Source organism: Dasypus novemcinctus, chromosome 5 (assembly GCF_030445035.2).
Source record: "Dasypus novemcinctus isolate mDasNov1 chromosome 5, mDasNov1.1.hap2, whole genome shotgun sequence".
In the NCBI taxonomy this organism is placed as follows: Eukaryota; Metazoa; Chordata; class Mammalia; order Cingulata; family Dasypodidae; genus Dasypus; species Dasypus novemcinctus.
The window spans coordinates 116,961,677-116,978,410 of NC_080677.1; the positions used below are offsets into that span (position 1 = coordinate 116,961,677).

Here is a 16,734-nt window from a genome sequence, read left to right on the forward strand (position 1 = left end):
CAATTACAAAATGGGGAAAACACTTGAACAGACATCTCTCCAAAGAAGACATAAAAATGGCAAGAAATCACATGAAAAAATTCTCAACATCATTAGCCATCAGGGAAATGCAAATCAAAATCACAATGAGTTACCATTTCACAGCCATTTGAATGCCTGCTATTAACAACAACAAAAACAGAAAATCCCAAGTTTAAGAGCTGATGTGGAGAAACAGGACTACTCATTCATTGGCTGTGGTAATATAAAATGGTGCAGCCACTCTGGAAGACAGTTTGGCAATTCTTCATAAAATTAAGTACAGGATTATCATTATGATCCAGCAATCCCACTACTAGTAATATACCCAAAAGAACTAATAGGAGGACTCGAACAGATATTTGCAACCTATGTTCATAACAGCATTATTCACAATTGCCAAAAGATGGAAACATCCCAAGCAACCATCAACTGATGAATGGATAAACGAAATGTTGAATATACATGCAATGGAATATTATTCATCCATATAAAGAAATGACGTTCTGGTGCGTATGGCAACAAAGATGAACCTTGAAGACATCACGTGGAATGAAATAAGCCAGACACAGAAGGATAAATATCGTATGATCTCACTGATATGAAATAATTACAATAAGCAAACTGATAGAGTCAGAATCTAGAATATTGGTGACTAGAGGACAGGGTGGGATAGAGAAAGAGAAGGTTGGCTATAATATACAGGGTTCCTATTTGGATGATAGAAATGTTTTTGGTAATGGATGGTGGTGATAGTAGCACAACATTTTGAGTGCAACTAACAGTGCTGAAATATATATGTGAATGCAGTTAAAAGAAAAATTTTTAGATTGCATTTCTTTTGCTAGAATAAAAAGTAAAGAAAAAAATCTGTGGAACTACACAACACAGTGAATCCAAAGTTCAACCATGGACTTTAGTTAATAGTATAATTATAAAAATGTGCTTTTATCAATTATATCAAATGTTGATCATAGGGTGGTATATGGGAATCCTGTATTTTATGCATGATTGTGCTGTAAATCTACAATTTCTCTAATAAAAATAAAGTATATTAAAAGAATAAAAGAAGATAAAACTAAAAATATTATTTCTCTATGGCAACCAGCACAGCCATATTATGGATTAAAAAGCAAATGTCATTAGAATTCTTAAAGTAAAGCAATACATTTCAAAAAATAATCTGTGTTTAAGGACGTCAACTTCAGGCCTCCAAGTGACTAAAGTCTGCCTTATTCTGGAATAAGAGTGTTTGTATAGAAAATTCTGAAATTGTGAAACTATCCACCTTCATTTAGCCATAATATCTTGGATTGAATCATTTCATCAGGTTAATTTATGCAGATATTAAGAACTTGAGGGAATGAGTCATAAGGCACAAAATGGCTAGTTGCTACTGTATCTGACAGTGCTGCATCTCAACCCTACCATCACTAAAACACAAGGAATCTCTAAGAAACCCAGAGATACCTCGATTGACTTCTGTCAGCAAGTTTCCCTTCAAAACCTCTAATTTTTCAAATAGATCAATTACAAGCTTTAAGAACACTGAGAAAGTTGCCCAGTTTTCTAGCAGCAAAGCAGCAATATTAACGAGTGAAAAAGTATTTAATTCATGAAGGCAAAAGTCTTTAAGAATTACTGCACCTCTTATGATGTTTTATTGTTTTAAATCTATAAACCTGGAACTGAAATTATCGGCATCTTGACTATTTCATCCTCTGCAATCTAATGAAATGATTCACAATAGTTCTTGGATACATGCATTTTCTTGGTAACTTCCACGAAATGTTCTAAACTTACAAACATACCCTGAAAGAGTCACAAAATCCTATTTTTATTTAAATAATACTGGTCAAACTCCAGTATTATTTTAATACCTTTTTTTTTAAAGTCAGCAATCTGTGTTCCTACACAATATTTTGGTTTTCTTTACATTTCACGGCTTTAATTCAATAGTGCCATGACTTTCCTAACTGGTCCTTCCTCAGAATGTAAATACTATATCCCTCCTTAGAGATCAAATGGATTATCCATTTTAGATGGAGGATAGATAAGAGAAATACTGGGAAACTATCATCATACTTCTGAAGAAAATCATCCAAAAATGAATGCCTTACTCCCTTCCCAGTGTCCCCAATACATATACTCTAGAGATGGCAAGTGTGACCATCACGTAGTGTGGGCCTGTCCATAGAATGGGGTCACCACACAGACACAGAGGTGAGGTTGGAATAAACATAAAGGACAGGTAAAAGAACAGAATCTGAACAGGCGGGCAAAAAAAACAGGGATACAAATTATGAAACTGACCTGACATCAACAGTGGTTTTCCCAAGATAATGAACCATGGGTGGGGAAAGGGGGAGGGAAGTGAGATATTTATACCAACTCACAAGGCTTAGCTGGTAAAGCCAATGTCCTCCTCATTTACGCTCTTGGAATTATGGTAGAAAACAAAGAAGAAATGCTAGGGTGGGCTGGAAGCTGTGCTACCTCTACACCATGCTTGGTACACTATAAATAAATAAACTGTTCTTTGGCTATGCAATCCTCTTTAGTGAACAAAGCAATGCTCTTACACATGTCCACATATTAAATACAACTCTTTCTATATATATATTTCATTAATTTTCCCTTTTTTGCTTGCTTTCCTCTATACTCTCCATCTTTAGGGATGAGAACCACAATAAAAAGGAGGAGAGAAAGAGAAGCCTCTGATTTCCAGTTTTCTATTAACTCTAGATATTCTTTCCTTCTCTCTTTTCTCATTCCTCTTTTATTTTTTTCTCTCTCCTGATCACATTCTTCAAGCGTTTCATTGGTTTATCTCATGTATTTTTCTCACACATTGGTGAAATCCAGTCTCTTCTTGATTAACAGTCCCCTAAATGTGTGCTAACGAGCTTGTTCTTACTGATGAACATGAGGAACCTTTCAGTTACAGTGAAAGTTTCCCAGGTTTGGCTCTGTTCCTTGCCTGAATCATTCTGATATTTTTGTTAGACTCATGAGGAGTGGCCCAAATGAAAACTCACTTCCCAGCTATAGACTCCTGACAGGCACATTTCAAGAGCCCACACTGCTACTCCAGAAGTACTATCTTTGGTTTTCTTCTGTTTTAACTTTAAATTGTGATGCTACATTAGTTCAGCTTAATTCCAGAAACTGTTTAAGAATTTTCATTCAAATAAAGCAAAGGGATGATTTAATGTGATTCAAAAGTGCACTATAGATTATTATCTCCAGGGCATGGCTGTGAGTGTCCCTCAAGGATGTGTACTGACTATTCCTGAGGACTCATATGCTAGGCCTATGACATCACTTTGAGGGTTTGAAATGGCAGGGATCGTGCATCTAGGTGACATCTTCACCACCACTATACTATTCTAGTCCCAAAGCAGATCTAATTAGGTAAAATGGAACCAGAAATCCCTTAGCACTGAGAATCTCCATCAGCTGTACAATCCTCTCTTTGTTTGCTTTTTTGTCCTTCTAATTACAAATATTTCTATTAAGACAATGAACAAAGCATGTACAGTAAAAGAGCAGGCAATAATGAAAGGAGAGAGATGAAAGTTCTAGCAACCACACAAAATGGCATTGAAATGAGAGAAAGACAAGCACATTCCTTATTCAAATGGTCAAAAACTCATTCAAATAGACTCAAAGGTAACATTCACCACCACCAAGGGGTAGGGGTGCAGAAAGAGGAGGAAGAAAGGAGAAAGATGGAGGTAAGGAAACAAACCCCAGAACTCAAAACGATAAAGGCTGTTTGGGGAGTTCTTCATTTGAGGCAAATTTCCACTAATTCCCTTCCTTCTCACAATTTCCTAATCTTTAGGGTCTCCTAGCCAAGAATATACCCTAATGACACTCTCTTTAGTTGTGCTGGAATGTCTCGGGTTTTAAAAAAATAAGTCCCTGTGTTTAATTATAGATGGCTTTTAGAAAACTCCACTGTTCTACCATTAGCTTGCACAATTTGATTTCTCCTGTCTACCCTCTTTGCTGAGTGATAAGGCCCTTAAAAGGTCTTCGAGTTTGAAATTTTACTGCCACCTACTGGTCATTCCTAAAAACAGCAATAAAATGCAGGAAAAGGTTTTTCTGAAATGTGTGGCTAGAGAGATGAGGGCAAAAGTGGGCAGTGGACAGGAGGAAGAAATAGAATAAAGAAAGAGATGGAGTTACAAAAAATGAATACTTAAGTTCATTCAACATGAATATATTGCCATCACACCTTTTATTACCCTAAATCATAAACACACCTGGGACACATTTAGAATTTTGAAGAAAATGTATGTTAGACACAGCCCAGTCATGAAGATATAAGGATGCAAGGCTTTACATTAGAAATCGTACAATTGTCTGCTCAATTACTTAAAAAAAGGAATAAAGGAAAATAAAAAAGGCATGTTATTTAAAAATCTAACCAAGGAAGATATACCCACAGAAAGCTATAGAAAAAGCTGAGTTGCGGGTTTATTCCATTAACTCACTAGAAGCCTAGTCAACAATTCCTGTTTAGATACAATCCATTCAGAGTTCTGTGACTATGAACACACTTTTAAATATAGTTTAGACAGAGTTCTGGATGATGAAAGTAGATCACTTGAGAGCCACATTTATTGTTATCAACACATGAAACTTATAAAGGCTATGTAACAAATCTCATGATTGAGGATATGCACTATCTACCTTGAGGTGTCATACTAATTGAGGAAGGGCTCAGCCACAGTTAATAATTTTTATGAAATCCATCTAAGAATTTCGGGATTCAGTTCTAGAAGAGGGAAAGAAAAAAAATAGCTGCAGTTGGAAACTGCTTTGGCACTTCTCCTAAATATAACGTTAATATTTCCCAGAAGTTTTCCTATCAGACATCTCTTCCCACCTCACTTCTCAGGAGAGGGAGTTCATGTTCCAGAGACTGATGTGGAAAACAAAATATGAAGTGTCTGTCTCCTCCCAACTCTTCTGTATCATATATATCATAAACAAACAATGGCAGTAAAGAAACTCTGTAAGAATAGCATGAAAGTGGGAAGCGGACTTGGCCCAGTGGTTAGGGTGTCCGTCTACCACATGGGAGGTTCGCGGTTCAAACCCCGGGCCTCCTTGATCCGTGTGGAGCTGGCCCATGCGCAGTGCTGATGCATGCAAGGAGTACCCTGCCACGCAGGGGTGTCCCCCGTGTAGGGGAGCCCCACGTACAAGGAGTATGCCCCGTAAGGAGAGCTGCCCAGTGTGAAAGAAAGTGCAGCCTGCCCAGGAATGGTGCTGCACACACGGAGAGCTGACAGAACAAGATGATGCAACAAAAAGAAACACAGATTCCCGTGCTGTTGACAACAACAGAAGCAGACAAAGAACACACAGCAAGTAGACATATACAACAGATAACTGGGGTGGGGGCAGGGGCGGGAATGGAGAAGAGGAGAGAAATAAATAAATAAATAAATCTTTTTAAAAAAGAATAGCATAAAAGTAATACCAAAACATTATAGTAATATTGAGAAGAAATAAAAGCAGACTCCACAGATTCTATTTCTGAAATTAATTCAATTAATTCAATGTCTGCATACGTGCTTCACCCCATCCAGGAACTGTGAGAGATAATTAATTTATAACATTTCATTCATGATTTCAAGGAGCTTCTAATGGAGTTGTGGATGGTATTTATTGTCAAATACTATATTGGAGAAGACTATAAAACAATGTTTGTTGTTGTTATGCATAAGATACAGCAATATTTAGAAAAGTTAGGAAAAGGGAGAATGTATTTGTCATCTCCCCAAATTCCAAATAAATAATTTCTTTATACTGTAGAGGTATTTCTTTCCCTGATCTCCCCAAGATTGTGGGTGCAGAGATCTCAAAATGTACCTCAGAGAGTTCCACGCTCTATATAATCTCCCTATTTCCAATGGCAATAGGGTATATCTTTACATATCTGACCACAAGCCTGAGCAGGTTGAACTATTACTTGTCATTTGCCCACAAACCTGATATTTACAGGAAAATATTCATGGAAAGATTCAGAAACTGTCATTCACTCTTTAAAATAGTTTAATCAAATTACTCATCTGTTTTACTCTGCTAGGCTGCTGAGAGCAATATAACAGAAATGGGTTGGCTTTCACAATGGGGATTCATTGGCTTACAGTTCCAAGGCTGAAAAAAATGTCCAGATCAAGGCATCATCAGGCAATGAGGATTACTGAAGTCCTTTATAAGAGAATCAAATTAAGAGAGAGAGAAAAGGCCACTGAAGCAGGAGGCTGGAAACAACAAAATCCAGGAGAGAAAGTAAAGACCAGTAAATACTGCCATGTGCCTTGCCATGTGACAGAGGAGTCCAGGATTGCTGGCAGCCAGGCTTTGGGAAGAAAGCATCACCCAATAATGCCTTGATCTGGACACTAAGGCCAAATGCTCTCCCCAGCATTTCATTGTCTGTGTTCTGTGAGGACTCTGCCCCTCTCTCTGGCAGTAGAGAAGAGAGAAAAGGGAAACATTCACAGGCACAGTCCTCTGTGATATTTAACAGAATAAAGGGGACAAAGAAAAAGGCAGCTTTTAAAGGGTTAGTCCCAGAATCATGGTCAGAAGAGAGGAAATATATACAGAAATATTTCTTGTCACAGGAAGATGTGCCAAAGTAATATTTAGTAGAAACTATGGCCTCTTACCTCTTCTCTGACTGTCAGAATAAACAAACAAATACTAGCTCAGATCCTGACCAGCATCCTCTTTGATAAAATGACTACCTGGGAAAGAAAAGTTGTTTCCCTCCTTCCCTCCTGTTGCCAGAACCTACTCTGGAAGCCCAGTGCCACGGGCGATGTCATGATGCTAATACAATCCACAGGGTGATGAATCTCTAAGAATGGCATGACATCTGACTTTTCAGAAAGAAAGGAACAATTACTGTCAGAATCCTCAGAAACTGTGCCCCATTTCCTGATAGCATAGGGACTTTCCCAGCATGCTCTGGAAATTATGCTTATCACTCCTGACTACATTTTAGCCCCTGTGCTCAGAAAAAACTGGGTCCTCAAGTAGAGAAGTGCCTATCATTTTATTGAAATAACAACCCTTACATCTATGCCAACTTGCTTGAACTTGTATATCATCCATCCTTCCCTATTCCCTACTCTATTTACCAAACTGATGAGATTTCAGGACACGCTGTCACCTCTAGGCCCTTCAGGAAGATTCAGCATCTGTTTCAGGGAAGAGAGGCCCAACTGAACAAAAACAGATGGCACAGCGACCCTGCCACCAGCACACAGCTGCTCCCCAAGGGCCCAAGAAGGGATCCGCACACAAGTCCTCACTTCCAGTATAGCCACTGCAAACAAGAATAAAATTCCTTTTTTATATAGGCATAACAATACTCACTCTAACACCAGAGTGAAGTGTGAGATGGAGTTATCATTTCCAGATAATTTTAGAATGATGTGTTAGTACTTTTGTCACAAAAGTCCTGGTCACCCCTCACTAGCTTTCCTCAATGCCCCAAGGCAGAAAATGTATGAAGGAAGGTGAAATCTCCTTTGTTTTGTTCTTAAAAGAACTCCAATAGGTCCCTTATAGTCCTTTCCTACCTTTCTGCACATACTGCCCCAAACTTCCTAGTGCTCTGGCTTGTCCTTGTCTCCTTGTGTTGGGAAGCCTTAGGGAGTCCTGGGATTCCATTCCTTCTTTAAACTCTGATGGTTTATGGTTTCCTATGTGCCAAATTATCTTACTCCACATTCAAAGACTATCCAAAAATCTCTTTAGGACTAAACTTCACTGGTATGATATAAATAATGGAGATATATGATGTAAAATATCTCACTGCATAGGCCCCTAGACACATTTCTTCCTCCTCGATTCACCCTAGCACAGTGCTCACCAACAGTGCCTATAACTTTCCACTTCCACACTAGTGAATTACCAGCATTTTTTTCTCAGTCAGTGACTCGGTGCATCTTTATTATTTTGGCATGTGAATTTCCTGGCTCAAACATTCACATATTAAAATTTGAAATATACAAATGATTCCACAGCCTAAGAAAAATAGTTAACATTTTATATATTATTGTTTACAATCACTTTGTGATTAGCGCTGGACTTTTTACAGCAATGCAAATAGGAATATCTATTTGGTTTGATAGAGTATCTTTTCTAATGCCTGCTACATTAGGTGTAGTACAAAGTCCTGTGGGTACAAAGTGAGCAAGACAGTTTGTCCATCAATGTACAGAAGGATTTAATCAACTTTCTCTCATATTCACAATATTCCTGAAAAGTGAGCAGGTAGGGCTGTCATCTTTTACAAATGAAATAAGAGAGCCTCTGAATGGTAACAATATTTCCTCATGCTATCATCATTGACAAAAACTTGGTTTCATGGAAATGTAATACCAGAATTCTTGGCATCAATTTATATAATACTGATATTTAATATTAAAGCATATTTACCTTAGCAAGTTTTTTTCAATGCCGCTTAAAACACTGGTGAGTAGATAATTCTGTTATGACTCTGCCACTAACTGAACTTGGAAATGGAAATGTGTCTCCATTTCCCCCAAAGGGTTTAGGGTCTCATATTCATAACTGCTTGAGGAAAAAATATAAACAGAACAGAATAAAATCTCCTATTAAATAGTTAGCACACATAGAGTGTCAGAGTATTATTCGATGCTTTGCTAAACAGAGTATCAAAGCTTGAGGTAAGGCATGGAGAAAAAGAAGAAAAGTCACATATCAACTGTACTGCAGTTTCTCTGGCTTGAGTGATTAGTTAGGGAGAGCAAGATTTACATCAGTCAAAGGTAAATAAGGATGCGACCCAACTATCTTAGTGAAGCAGATGCAAGGAACTAACTCTATCCTGACAGCACTGATTTCATCTCTAAGATATATCTGAGAAAAGCTTGCGCCCAACTAAGATTAATTTTCTCCCTCTTATCTGATTGTGATGCTCAAAGGATATTTCCACAACAGAATTGTTATTCAACAAACTGTCTTCCTGTTGTGAACCTGGAGCTTTAACATTAAGCACAATTGCCCTTTTGATTAGGTTTTGCTCATCACCTAATGTTTCAAGAAACTGAGTAAAGAAACAGTTGAAGACAAGAAGAGAATGAAGCTATTTGCTCTTATGCTCAGCCCAAAACTTTTGAAAATGTGGGAGTTTCCAGAGCTGTCTTCTTGATATGATTCAGAATTGCAGACACTAAAAGGCCAATTTTTCAGTTTACAGAATTATTAGGTAGTTTGGATATTGCTGAGCAATTTGCCATTTGTAGAAATTTCCTTAAGCGCACACCAGGTAAAGTGATGTTAAACTATCATTAAGTGATTTCAATTACATGAGGTGTGCTTCTGGTAATAGAGTGACAAAAAAAACACAAATCCTTATCTGCTTACATGCAAAGGTTGAAGAAAATAAGCGAAGAATCCCTTAAAATCCTACTTTTTTTTTAAAAGACTAACATTTTCAGTAATAATTTTGCTATTTTATTTATTTATTTATTTATTTATTCCCCCCCTTCCTGTCCCCCTCCCCCCACCCTGCTGTTTTTTGCTGTCTGTGTCCATTCACTACATGATCTTCTGTATCTGTTTCTCTTTTTGTCTTCTCTTCTCATCTTTCTCCTCTAGGATTCACCAGGATTCGATCCTGGGGAACTCTGATGTGGAGAGAGGTTCCCTGTCAGCTACACCACCTCAATTCCTGATTTCTGCTGCACTTCACCTTGACTTTCCCCTTTGTTTCTCTCTCTCTTTTTTTTAAATTTATTTTTTATTGATTTCTTTCCCCTTCTCCCCTGTTGTCTGCTCTCTGTGTCCATTCGCTGTGTGTTCTTCTGTATCCACTTGCATTATCCAGTGGCACTGGGAATCTGTGTCTCTTTTTTGTTGTGTCATCTTGCTGCATCAGCTATCCATGTGTGCAGCACCACTCCTGGGCAGGCTGCGCTTTTTTTATGCAGAGTGCACAGCTTCCGTGTGGGGCTCCCCTACACAGGGATGCCCCTGTATGGCACAGCATTCCTTGCGCATCGCAGCACTGCGCATGGGCCAGCTTATCACACATGTCAGGAGTTCCTGGGGATTGAACCCTGGACCCTCCATACGGTAGACAGACACTCTCAGTTGAGCCACATCCTCTTCCCTGTTTCTCTTGAGTTGCATCATCATCTTGCTGCATGACTCACTTGCACAGACACTGGCTCACCATGAGGTCACTGGCTCGCCACGAGGGCACTCACGTGGGTACTCAGCTCACCACACACGTGGGCAGTAGCTCACTGCACGGGCACGCTCTCCTTTCTTTTTCACCAGGTGGCCCCAGGGACTGAACCCAGTTTCTCCCACATAGTAGGCAGAAGTGCTATCACTTGAGCCACATCAGCTTCTGTCATTAATTCTTTAAATGCACATCTTTTTATATAAAATTTCAAAAGTGAAATCCAAGGAAGCAGAAACTTTTATTTCCTCTAGTTTTCAGAATATGCTAAGCATACATCCTTTATAGCACTTATCAGAGAAACTGTAATTGGTTTACTTAATATTTTTCTTTTTCATGTAAGCTCTTCTAGGGAAATATGTATGTCTTATTTAGTTTAAAACCTTCAGTGCCTAAGTATACTGCATCTACATAATAAGTGCTCAATATTTATTTGATCAGTGAATGAATGAATGAATGTATGAATGGTTCAATCCACTTCTTAGAATCCTAATAAAATAGAAAATAAGGCCTCATTCATTAGATTTAGAAATGCTATGCTAATCATAAAAATCCATTAGTGTTTTTTTCATGCAGCTCTCGCAAATAGCTTGTTGGTTTTGCATGCAGTTCACAGGACTCCAAGCCATCAGACAGTAAGACTTTCCACAGATCCTTCCTAGATAACGGTATTTCCAAATCCTGACTTGCAAGGAAATGGCAGCCTGGTTCCCTATTTAGTGAAATCCTCACATGGAGCATTATCCTCTGGGAACTCACTTTCTGGAAGTTCAGAATTTCCAAAACTGTCAACTTCTGGGTTTTTGTGCCTAGGAGATCAGTTCTTCATCTTATGTCTTTCCTCTCACATTTTGCTATAAGCTACAAGGAGAAACCAGGTTGCATTTTCCACAATTAGTTTGGCAAACTCCTCAGCTGAATGTTCAAGCTTGTCACTTTCAAATTCTGCCTTCCATCTAACATCAGGAGTCAATTTTGCCCTGTTTTCTGCCACTTTAAAGAAAGGATTGCCTTCCTTCCAGTTTGCATTTTTATCCAAGGCCCCATCAGAAGTATCTTTAGTGTCCATATTTTTACCAGCAGTCTCTTAAAAAAATCTAAGTCTATTCTATTAAGCATCTCACAATTCCTCCAGAATCTTCCTCTTACCCACTTATAAACCCATTCCAACATTTTTGGTACTTGCAGGCAGAAGTACCCTACTCTCTTAGTACCAATTTCTGTTTTGGTTTACTAAGTCTGCCAATGCTAAAATACCAGAAATGGGTTGACTTTCATAAAAGAAATTTATTAGGGTAAAATTTTACAGACCTGAAGCTGTGAAAATGTCCAAATCAAGGAATTATCAGAGATGCTTTCTCACCAAAGGTCAGGAGCTGCATCCTGGACTCCTGCCACAAGGTGAGGCAAAATGGCAGCCAAATTCTGCTGAGGTCCCTGCCTTCCCCTCCAGTCTCACCTTCTTCTCCCCAAACTCAACTGTGGACCATCAAGCACATGGCAGGGCTCATCTCTTGACCTCTGAGTTGCTCTGTGAGCCTAGCCTCTCAGGGGCCACTTTCCATGCCTGTGTGCTCTGCTGATTCCAGCCTCCAGCCCCTGGACCTCTCTCAGCTTCTTGGGCCTTCTTTGTCTTTCAGAGACTCCAGGCTTTACTTTCTCACATGGCAGAATCAAAACAGAGGCTTCCTTCCTCTCTCTCTCTTTTTTCCTGTTTACAAACACTTTATTCAATCCATTCTATTCAGCGGATTCCCATTTAAATGCACAGATACAGTGAGATCTTCCTGGGTTAATGTGGGAGCCAATGGGTTTCAGTTCTCAGTCTAAATAAGACCTCAGCAAGAGAACAGAGACTTAACCTGGGTCACGCCTCACTGATGTCACCCAATCAAAGGCCCTAAAGTGACCTAATAAAACTGATCTAATCAAGGTTCCTTAACTGAATCTACTGCAATCAAAGGGTCCCACACCTGCAGGAATGGATTAGTTCAAAGAACATGATGTTTTCTAAGATTTACTGAATTTCAGACAGTCATGCTTTGCTTAGTTGATCAGGTAACAGATACTTGCCTAGACTCAGATGTCTGGAGTGAATATTGGCTTTGAGGTGGTTCACTACACTGTCTCCCCAGTGTCTTAGTGCAGTAGCAAGATATTCTATTTTTACCTGTGACACCATCCTTCATTTTAACTTTTTCAATGCATAGAACTGGGTGATACTAAGAAGGCATCTCTTTCAATTTGGCAGTTTCCCATAGACCATGGGATCTAAAGACTGGAAAAATGACACTGATTGAGAAACTAAAGCAACATCTCCCATTCCCCCAACCTGGCTGTCCTTAATCCATCTAACTCAGAGGTGATTCTGTCCTTTTCTCATAGGTAACTTAGAAAGAATATACCAGAGCTTTCACTCTGTGACTATTTTCTTAACTATTTCTAAAGTGAGGAAGTTCTTCCTTATATCCCAAACAGATTCTGCCTGCAAAAAATGTAAGCTAGTTCCTTCTTTATTAATCTTTCATCAAAATGAAATATAGTCTTGTCATTAGTAGTGATGGTACAATTAACAACAAGAGTAAAGAGTTTCCAGAAACATGGTTTTTGCAAGTAGAACTCTCTTAGAACACTGAAACATCCTTGTTTTAACTCAAAGACATATTCAGTACAGTTATAGCAGTGAAAATATGAGTCAACCATCTCTCATCAATTTATTTCAAATGTGGTTCTTCAAGATTGTTTTTTATTATATTCACAGGTTTTGAAGGCACTATGTTGTACATCCCAGAGGGCCTGTATATACATATGTGTGCATTTTTTAATATATCAAATATATTCCTTAAAATAGTATAATCTATTTCTAAATGGGATTATAATATAAATGCAGCTGGTTTCAGAAATGACTTAGTCTGTTTATTCATTTCCTCTCACCCTCCCTAAAGTAGAAGGTAGATTGATGGATCAAAGAAACTTAAGTTAGAAATTATAAGAAAATCCTGAGAAGACCAAGTGGTTGGGTCAGTAAAAGTATGAAAACTAGGGCAGAAGTGGAAGAAGAATGAGTTGGGGGAAACAATTTTAGCTGTAATTCTTTTCTATTCCTCATATTCACCTCAACCCACTCCCATTAGTCTTCTCAGAAATGTATATGTCTCTCTCTCTGTCTTTCTTATTTACCTTTTCAAAGAATCATTTTTAAATTTTTGTCTAACCATCTATTTTGCTTGTTCTATTTTCCATGTCATTGATTTAAGTCTTTATTTATTTTTTTCTTACTGTTTCTTTGTTCTTTACTCTGGGATACTTTACCCAGTTTATCAAATTGAATGTTGTGCTTGGTTGTATTCAGTCATTTTCCCCTAGACAAATAAATTTAGAGCTATAAATCTTCATGTCAATACTGCTTTAGTGGTGTGCTGCAAACTCTGACAGACAGTATTTTTCATTCTAAGAGTTTAAAATCCCCTTTGATGTCTTTCTATATAGTAGACTATTTAGCATTGTAGCAGGATGTTAAAATTGAACTTTTTCTATCTCCAATTGAATGGAGCTTAAAAGCAGAAAGCAATGGGTGCTAAGTGTACCTAGAATCCTAGTCTTTTTCAGGTCCTTTCACTTACTAATTCATAAACATTCCTGTGGAAAGGTAAATTTGACAATATTAAGTAAAGTTGAAACTGCATATATACCCTGTGACACAGAAAAAGACATGTATCAGAGAGTCCACTACATTTTTTAAAAAGTGAAATATTAGAAATCAATAGCAAAATTAATAAATTATGACATATTTATGGAATATTAATGCTAAATAGATTAAAACTTGCATGTAAGGAAAAAATTCAACATATGATGTTGAATAAAACATCAAATTTCAAAACTGTATGAGATGTATGATAGAAGGGAAAAAAACACAAAATCATACTATATATTTTTATGCTACTCTATGTTGTTTATGGATCAAAAGAAGGATCTAATCAAATATATCCAGAACTCGCATAAGAAATGAGGGTAGTTGGTGCATGAGTACATTTTATATCATTTTCACTTATTTGGATTTGGGGCATATATAATTAGTATTTAATAATTTTAAAATAGGATTCTACCATCACTATTTTTTGTTTCAATCTTATTTTTTTAAAAAGAAAAGAAATTCATTAAAGTTAACTCTTATCCATATTTATTTACTTTGAGGTAGATTTGCAGTCATATATTAATGTATACATAACATATCTCTACATTATGACTTTACAAATGCTAAAAAAAAAATATAAACGAAAGTAAATCTTCCTTGGGCCCTAGGCACCATGCCTTCTCCATTACAGAATGTCTTTGCACTTTTCCTTAGGGAAGGCAGTTAGTACAGTGGAAAAAGCATGGAGTCAAAAGTCAAATTAGAGTTTAAACTACAATTAACACACTTACTATCTGGGTAACCTAAGATAGGTACTTAACTCCAGTGAGCACCTGTTTACTCACCTTTTAAATAATGACTAACTTTAGAAGTTGTTGAAAGGAGTAGAGACAATGTAACTATGGTGCAAAACAAGCAGGAAGTATTTCAATAGTAACTATTGCTAATATTAGTAGGTACTTCCATAACTGCAAGTTTACCTGTTTGTATCAATGATGACACCTGAAGTAATTAATAAGATGGTCTTCCTATAGATAAGTAGACACAAAAATAAGATTAAAAAATGGACAAACTGAGATAAAGCATTTGCACGTGTATGTGCATGTGTGTGTGCACTCATGCATATGCACATGTGGTTTTCAAAAAGCATCTTATTCTGCACATGTATTCTGTGGGACAGGGATTCAGAAAAAGCCCATTGGGGATAGCTTGTCTCTGTCCCACAATGTCTAGGGATTCAACTGGAATAACACAAAGGCTAGGGATAATGTTTGAATATTTCATTTGTTTGTTTTCCAAGTTATTTTGTAGAGAATTTTGAAACAGATAAGCTACTCTAGCGTATTTAAGAACCAAGATAGTATGAATGAGCATAAAAACTTACAGCTGCTAATTGAAAACTAATAAAAAATTAAGATAGATTGCATGAAAGGATGATATAACCTAAATAAACAGTAAGAGTTGAATTTGTTAATAGCTTGGATATTATATAAAGTGTTATATTGATTTGTGCTTCTTTGAAAGAATATTTAGTATCTTAGAAAGTCATTCCCTTTATCATGATCTGAGTATTAGTATCCTACATAGAGAAATATCAGGGCAAAGGAAATTAGATTGAGATCATACTCCATTTTTTGGAAATAACCTGAATAAAGGAAAACTAAAACACTCATCTTCTTGGTGTAGGCTTAATTTCTACTTTGCTAGCTTTTTAAAATACTAATTTTCTAATAAGCTTGCTAGTGACAGATAGATGGCCACTTTTTTAGTCTTCAGTGGGTGGTTGACTTACTCTGGTTTATAAGCCTCAATTCTGTAACAAGAGGAAATGGAAAAACACCCTTGAATAGTAAGCAATCAAAATGCCATCAGAAACTAACAACACAGTTTAATTAAAAAGGAAAATCCATAGTAATTCATTTTTCCTTTCCCCTCTTCACACAACAAAATAAGAAACAGTACAGAGAAGCAATTAAAATGAAGTCTCCTTTTGCCCTAGGGGGTCTGAGCAGAATCTTTGCCAATGAAATAATTAGCTTCAGATTTCTCATTTCTCTCCCTTTTGTCATACTGAAATTGCTTCCACGTTTCTTTGAGAAACAATGAACTGTCTTGCCTCTTCAGTTAATTTCAGACTTCTAAGTCAACATAAGAAAACTGCATGTTTATAAAGTCATTGTCAACTACTTGATTAGGACATGATAGTACCAGCCTAATTTCACAAATTGCCATGAATCTGTATGACCTTTAAAATGGGTAACTGGTCTGAAGCTAAACCATGGGTGTGAATGAGTGTGTCCAAGACCACAAATGGAATGAGTGTGCCCATGACCACACCTAGGACCTGCTCCTGCATAGAAGATGGCAGGAGAGAAGACTTGCTCAACATTAATGTATCAACATGTGCAAAATCCCAACATTCATCCTACTTTCTGACCATAATCAGACCTGAGAAGAAAGCACAACTACTATTGTGATCTATGAACAAATGACATATTGTTTACCCATTGGCTATGAAACCACAACACAAGAAGCACTCTACTTTAGCTAACAAAGCCAAGTGGCAATATGATATATAGGGCACATCCACAAACTCAGGATTTAAGACAAATGAAACAGAGAAAAAATGGCAAGTAAAAGTGATAATACAATGGAAAAACTAAATGCCATTTCCAAACTATTCATGATTCCCTCATGCATGTCCTTCTGATTATGGCAAACACAGGGATGCCTAATAAACACTGGACTCCAGTAAAGAAAACACTGGTGAGGTACACACTACTTATATATCCCCACATGAAGCCTCAATGTGGCTCAGGAGCAAGAGAAA

The 16,734-nt window shown here is 37.4% G+C and overlaps 1 protein-coding gene across 5 annotated transcripts in view; it reads right to left on the reverse strand.

Annotated features, from left to right (window-relative positions):
• The window catches only part of DGKI (diacylglycerol kinase iota), a 501,434-nt gene that overhangs the window by 71,726 nt on the left and 412,974 nt on the right, over positions 1–16,734 (reverse strand). The gene's annotated exons all lie outside the window — the stretch shown is intronic.